We start from the raw sequence: 7,746 nt of genomic DNA, 5'->3' as shown, positions 1-7,746 counted from the left end.
AGTGCCACAAGAAAGTGGTACTATCATTATCAACTCTACATCTTTTGGCAGCAATGTTATGAACATGTGTATCATCACTATCAAAATTCAATAAGAATACACCCCTAACAATGGGTGCATGACCATAAAAGATATTACCCATATAAATAGAACAACCATTATTCTCTGATTTAAATGAGTAACCGTCTCGCATCAAACAAGATCTAGATATAATGTTCATTCTCAATGCAGACACTAAGTAACAATTATTTAGGTTTATCACTAATCCCGATGGTAAACAAAGAGCGAGCGTGATGACGGTGATCACATCAAACATGGAACCATTTCCCACGCGCATCGTCACTTCGTCCTTTGCCGGCCTTCATCTATTCCGTAGTTCCTGTTTAGAGTTGCAAATGTGAGCAACCGCATCGGTATCAAATACCCAGGCACTACAACGAGAGCTGGTAAGGTACACATCGATAACATGTATATCATATATACCTTTGTTGACGTTGGCCCCCTTCTTGTCGGCCAGATACTTGGGGCAATTTCGCTTCTAGTGGCCAGTTCCCTTGCAATAGAAGCACTCAGTTTCAGGCTTGGGTCCAGCCTTGGGTTTCTTCACAGGAGGAGCAACTGCTTTGCCACTCATCATGAAGTTTCCCTTCTTTCCCTTGCTCTTCTTGAAACTAGTAGTTTTATTGACCATCAACACTTTATGCTCCTTCTGGATGTTTGACTCAGCGACTTTCAGCATCGCGAACAGCTCGGAGACTAACTTGTTCATCCCTTGCATGTTATAGTTCAACACAAAGCTCTTGTAGCTAGGTGGTAGCGATTGAAGAACTCTGTCAGTGACCGCCTCAGGCTGGAGCTCAACTCCCAACTCAGCCAGACGGTTTTTAATACCCAGACATTCTGAGTATGTGCTTACCGACAGAGTTGTTCTCCTCATTTTGCAAGCATAGAACTTACCGGAGGTCTCATACCTCTCGATTCGGGAATTCTTCTCAAAAATAAACTTCAACTCCTGGAACATATCATATGCTCCATGTCGTTCAAAACATCTTTGAAGTCTCTGTTCTAAGCCATACAACATGGCGCCCTTAACTATTGAGTAGTGATCAACACGCGACTGCCAGGCGTTCGATGTCAGCACGACCACAGGTTGACTAGGTCAAACCTGGTAGGTGGGACCCGTTCGTCATAGTCTCAGGCTAATTTAAACAAGGTTAATTATTTTAATTACCTGATTAGGTTAACTAAATTTAATTAGCCAAATTAATTAATTTACTAATTTATTTATTTATTTTTCTAATTACATTTTTTCTTTTTCTTTTTTTAACAGGGGCGGGCGCACGGATGTAGGCGGGTGCGGTTGCGGGCGAAGCCGCCGCCTGCCCGGTAGCGAGGCGAGGCCGGAGCGGGAGCGAGGCGGCGCGGTCGGGAGCGGCACGGCCTTGCCGCCGTGGGGCACGTGTGGGGCAGCGGCGGGTAGTGGCGCACAGCAAGCAGCAGGCAAGCGATGGGTTCGGCGGGGCTAGCGGGCAGCGTGGCCACGATGCGGTGAGCGTGCCTGGGCGAGGCCAGGGCGCGAGCAGCGACGTGGTGGGCGCAGTTGTCAGCGCGAAGCAGTGCAGGCAAACGCGCAGGCGAGCGCGGTAGTGGCCGTCGGTGGCCGGGGACAGAGAACCAGGGAAGAGAGGGAGGGAGGCCGGAGCTCACGGCGGGGCCGTAGGGTCTTAGGCAGCGGGGCGCGGGGAAGCGGGCGACGAGGTCGGAGACGCGAGGCGGAGGGCGATCCGAGCGGCGACGGTGGTCGGCGACGGCGGGGCCTTCGGGCGGCGGTGGTGGCACACGACGACGACGAGCGGGTGCGGCTCGGTGACGAGGGGATGACGGAGAGGAGAGACGGGGCGGTCCGGTGGGCGGCGTTGGCGAACGGCGAGACAGCGGGGACGAGCTGGGACGTCGGGCGTCGGGTGCCCCGATCCCGATCCAGAATGGGAAGGGGAAGAGAGGAGTGGGGCGAGTGGGGTCCGAACCCGATCCAGAACCGTGGGGGGAGTGGTGGCCGATTAGGTCACGGGGAGGGGAGGGGGCCATATAGGCCATTAGGTGGGCCCAGTTGGGGCCTGGGGTGGCCGGCTGGGCTGTTTGGCTGGGCCACTTGGCCATATAGGCCAAGGCCCAGCGGGGAGGGGGAGGGGGAGGCTTCTTTTTATTTTATTTTATTGTTTTGTTTTTCTTTTGTTTAACTTACTTATTATATGTTCTTATTTTATTTTAGTTTTATAAAACATAAGCCTAGTCCCTAAATTAATGCTTTAGTTTACCCTACTGCCACAAAGTGTTTGGTACACAATCAAAATAGTTTACATTATTACAATTCTTAAAAACGCATTTAATTAATTGTTTTACCGTTGTTTTACTTATTTTAGGACCTTTAAATACTCTTGCAAAATGTTGGCTCCTCCACCAATATTGACTATGAATTATTTGCCACATTTCGAACACTTTAGTTTTAAATGTTTGAAAACTTTTATTGTTTGCTTGATTTTGAATTTGAATTTGAATCGGTTTCGAACTAACGCAAGATTAGCATCAGTAATCGGAGTGACGTGGGATCATTAGCAGAGGTTCACTGTAGCTTAATTATCCGGGCGTCACATGTGTTATGTCCAAAATTTAATGAACGTGCTCCGGTTTCTATGGAAAATAATTCGGTTTGCATGTAGTAATTCATTTATTTATTTATTCTTCTGCGGGGTGTTTGCATGTAATTCGTGAGGTCTGAAATGTAAAGTACACCGGCATGGTTGCATATGCTCCGAGTCGTGCATGCACTACGACTCAGATGCTCTATGTCCCACATGTCGGCGAAAGGGAGCACGTGAAAATAGCCTAGGAGTACATATAGGAGGATAAATGCGTAAAAGGGTTCGAGTCTCAGCTCGAGCGCTTGGTGCTTACGGAGTTTTCTTCTATAAAAAATGCCAACAGGCTAGTCTAGCCCGGGTTGGTCTCGTTTAAAAAAATGTTATGACTGGAATAAAAGTGCCATACACTAATAAAACATTAAGGCCACGAGGCGATGCAGTGCTGGTTACAGGAGGCAACAAGAAAGATGCATTCATCGATGACGTCCACCTCCTCGACTCAGGGCGCCGACCCACCGAACAACGGCGAAGTAGCAGCGGCTTTCGTGGCCAGGTCGACGTGCTTCTGAACAATGGCATCCAAAGATTCCAACCGCTGAAAAAAGGCCAACGTCTTTTTGTCCTCGCTGTCCTTGTAATGGCCTATGTAGACGATTTCCTCGTAGATGTGGATGTGCAGGTCGACGGTTTCTCGCATGGCGAGGCGCTGCGCGGCGAGCGCAGCCTCGAGGTGCACATTCTCTGTCGCGTCCTCCGGCACCTGCAGGGCCACCAGGGCTTGAAAGACTTCGTCACCATGGAGGTCGATGAGGGTGGTAGGCAATGAGGAGCCTGGGCACGCGGGCTAGAGCAGTACGGCAAGGTCGTCCGCGCGCTTCTTGACGGTGATGAACTTGCGGATGGAGCGGACCATCATGTCGTCCATGCGAGAGGCGAAGCCGGCGTCGGCGAGGGCTACGACGCCGGTGGTCGCCAGCACCGTCTGGAAACGTTGCACGGTGCGGGGCAGCAGGCCGGCGTCTTGGATGATCTGCCATAGCCGACTGCCGCTCGCGTCCATTGTCTCCATAGGTGCTTGTGGCTTCTAGTCACTTGATCTTGGATTAGAGTGAGCAGTATTGCACAGAGACTAGGAGTAGATGGATTGGAGTGGTGGGGCGCCTTTATATGAGAGTCCAAACTCTGTTGCATTCACATCATGCTGGCTCTATTCTGCTTCTCTAATTAATTCCCTCTGCATGCTAATTGAGGATGCATCATTGACCGTTCAACGTCTCGGGAACCGCTACCCTCTCCCCCTTGGCATTCAAGCCATATCAATGATGCAGGTCAAGAAGAGACTAGTCATTTACTACATTGTGCACCACGACCATGTGGGGGATCGACGCGAACGGCACGGGCATGCTGTACTCGTTCCACTTTCTCGTTTTGAACTTGTGACTTGTAGTAACGCTCAGTTTTGAATATATAAGTTTGGTTGTCGCATCAATATATACAGCACTTCCTCCATGTAAGTTGGGTCGCTGAAGTCAAAATTAGACACAAAAACACGATGGTGACGGACCAGTCTACCTCCGTCCTGGTTTATTGCTCACCATCGTAATATGTGCCAAATTTTTGACCATAAATTTAACTAACAAAAGGTTCATGCATGTCACCAAAATTATATCATTGAAAACTATGTTTAAATACAAATCAAATGATAGTGAGGTCATAATACACCATGCCCAAGTAAGACGGAAACCAAACGGTGTTGAATGCTCTGCGTCCGCTGAAGAATAATTACGAAGAAAAAAAAGGCCACATGCCACTTGACCTACATTTTGACAAGGAGAAACTAATAGCACCAAGAGTGAAAGCGAGACGAAAAAACCATGCCAGGTATCAAACTCCACTGAGAAACAAAGGGAGAAGGGTCAAAAAGCACCAGCTCTGTAGCCGGTAGCAACATAGAACCAGATGACGATTAACCTACTGCCTGATACTATTATACCTTGCATAGAGCTCATCACACCTCACGGGGATGTGTAAACTGTGTGTCTGTGTCCAGCACATACACGGTTGCATCATATATTTACATCCTGCTAACAAACAACAGTACAGGGTCTAAACATGGCCGACGCCGCTGACCGAGTAGGCAACTTAAATAGCAGCAGACTACATTCTGGACCGTCCTAATCTTTGTCGATGTACTTGTCCTCCGCGTCATAGTTGGCCTCTCTGGACCAGTGATCGTCCAGCATCTCGTGGTTGTCGATCTGGGGGTAGTCCATGTGCTCCGAGTCTTGGCCTGACAGGAACTTCTCCTGCATCACCGAGGGATAATATTGGCTTGAAAGTCCCTGCGGGGGGTCCTGCAGTCTCGTTCGGGCACCCACCGTTATCGTCGTGTGCAACCACCTGCGACCAGGAGTTAGGAAGAAAATGAACATCTAATAATCTGCTACGGCAAAGTTTACTACTGCTCCACCAGAGTATCTTAGTAAGGAAAAGGGAGATTGAAAATAGATCTATCTAAACTCAGAGGAAAGATATCCTGGTTTTTTGCTCCAGTCAAATAAGAAAAGGCGAATGCCGCAAGTGCAAGCGAAAAGCGACGGTAACTGAAAGAGACGCCTTAGATTGACCGAGTCTAGCATATTCACCTGCTGAATTAGATTGTCATTTCTCCGAACAACAGCTCTACATCAAGTTGACACCGACACAGCTGGGCCATTATGTCATGCATCTGTTCTAGTCAAGAACTAATCCAGTGATCTGGTTTTACTTTCAACTTGTTTCTTCCTCACCGCTTAAATGTACGGTAAAAATGCGAGGTGCATATGTTGTTTTCAGATTCATCACAGGGCCCTAGCCGACAATAAAATACTGCAGAGTTAACAATGACAGAGTTTCTAAATCTGACTACAGTTACAGCCATGGAGGCTACACGAACCCCCGGTTACAATGTTTCGGCAAAATAAGGTAATCCTAGTTTCCTTGGGCGTTCTGAGGCTGGCAAAGCGGAGATGGACGACCATGGTCCTGCCCTTGGCCCAATTGACCCACTTATATCTTACAGAGGGTGAAGATTAGGACTTGCAGGAAGGCTGATACCTTACTAATGCCTTGTGAAGTAAAGAGAATACATTCCTATTGTACAAAATGGTCCAGATAGGCTGAGGAAAAAAGGTGCTTGATTTCGATTCTCCAAATTGGAAAATCACATACGACAGTCACTCAAAGATCTGGCGAATAAGGGGCCACCCCACCCAAAAGCACTATATCTGAAGTTCGAACTGTGTAATAGCAATTACATGGTGCCATATTAATTCTAGTTTCTTAGAGTGGGTCCGATATATCTGAAGTTAGAACTATGTAATAGTAGCAGTTACATGGTACCATATTAATCCTATTTTCTTAGAGCCTGTCCGATATATCTGAAGTTAGAACTATGTAATAGTAGCAGTTATATGGTTTGATGTAATACAGTCATACCTGTAAAACAACTAATTTTCTACATCTGAAGACTTCACACAGTGTAGATTACTATTTTTCCATAGACAAAGCAGACTACAAAGCAAGATTAATATTCTACAAGTCACAGCAAGTTTGATATAAGCGAAATCGATGTAAGCACAACTACATCGCCTCAATGTATCATCACAACACAAACTTGCACAGTTCTATGCAAGTGCAAGCAATTGTAACACAGAAATTAAGCACAATCAAGCCAGACCGCTAATTGGCAGCAAGCAAACCTCAGCCTCGGTGTTCTCCTCCATGCCGATGTTCTCTTCCTCCTCTTCTTGCTCTTCCTCTTCTTCCTCTTCCTCCTCCTCCTCCTCCTCCTGCCCCATCATCGGCCGCTCAACGGGACCGCCGACCCACTCGCTGGGGTCAACACCCCTCCTGATCTGCTCCCCGCGGATCTTCTCCACGATGACGGTCTCCTCGGCCCGCCGCATCAGCGTCTCGGAGAACTTCTCGCCGGGCCGCACCATGGCCCGCCCGAAGGGGTCCTGGAACCTGCCGAGGTACTCGTGGTGCAGGTACGGCTCCCGCTCCCGCATCGCCTCCTCGGAGAAGTAGTCCCCCTGGCTCACCAGGCGGTGGAGGTAGGCGCGGCGCCGGTTGCGCACGCGCGCGGGGGCGGGGGCCTCCCCGGCGGCGGCGGAACGCAGGCGGCGGAGGTGCCAGCCGACCTCATAGTCGTCCCGGAGCGCGTCGAAGGGGGCGAGCTCGTCGGGGCGCAGCGCGGCGCGTCGCGGGAGAGGAGATCGAGGAGCGCCGACTTGCGCGCCGGCGGCGGCGGCGAGGTGCGGAGGAAGGCCGTGGGGAAGTAGAGGCCGTCGACGGCGGAGAGCCGGGCGGCGATGCGGTCCATCGCCGCGGGCTCCATGGCGAGCGGCGGTGGGTCGGCGCCGGAGGGGGAGGGATGGTTCGAGCTTTGGCGGTGCGCGGATTGGTGGGTTGGGCTTTGAACTTCTCTATGGGGTCGGTTTCGTTTTCTAATGGGCCGTAGGGCCGTCGTGGTGTGTCGTCCATCGTGGACAGATCAAAAGGTGACAATTAGATCCATTGTCCAGTAACAATTAGTATTTTTTTTCTCAAAAGAAGTAACAATTAGTTTTAAAGAGAAAGTAGGAATACTAATTAATGTTTACAGATTTTTTTGCGAGGATAATAACGATAACTTCACGAACATTATATTTGATAGTTTTCAATAATTCTAAGAAAAATACAGTAGGTTTGAACATCGATGTACCCCTTCGCAAAGAAAGAACATCGATGTACATTATAAACGTGCTGAATTTCACAAATAGACTCATATTCGTGTGGGAATGTATTTAAAACCAACAGTAGTTTTCATCCACACAAAAAAATCCAACATTTGTTAGGCCTGAAAATTTTCTCCTTAATCTGATGAGGGTTAAATTAAATGAACAAAAAGGATAAAAATCTGACGTCAAATTTCTAGGCATGGCAAATCTGACGTTTTCATGGCAATTTATATTTGGCGAGATGATGGCAATTTTAGTTTGCAAGCACAACAATTTCCTGGCAAAAAAAGTCTAAAAGCGGATTTGCCATACTTGCCAACTAAATTTGCCATTCTCGACGA

The 7,746-nt window shown here is 48.6% G+C and overlaps 1 pseudogene; it reads right to left on the bottom strand.

Annotated features, from left to right (window-relative positions):
* Positions 1-4,602: 4,602 nt before the first annotated feature.
* On the bottom strand, positions 4,603-7,111 carry LOC109735022 (uncharacterized; annotated as a pseudogene).
* Positions 7,112-7,746: the final 635 nt, after the last annotated feature.

The sequence above is a fragment of the Aegilops tauschii genome, chromosome 5, assembly GCF_002575655.3.
Source record: "Aegilops tauschii subsp. strangulata cultivar AL8/78 chromosome 5, Aet v6.0, whole genome shotgun sequence".
In the NCBI taxonomy this organism is placed as follows: Eukaryota; Viridiplantae; Streptophyta; class Magnoliopsida; order Poales; family Poaceae; genus Aegilops; species Aegilops tauschii.
The sequence above is the reverse complement of the archived record's forward strand: the minus strand, read 5'-3'. Positions and strand labels throughout refer to the sequence as shown.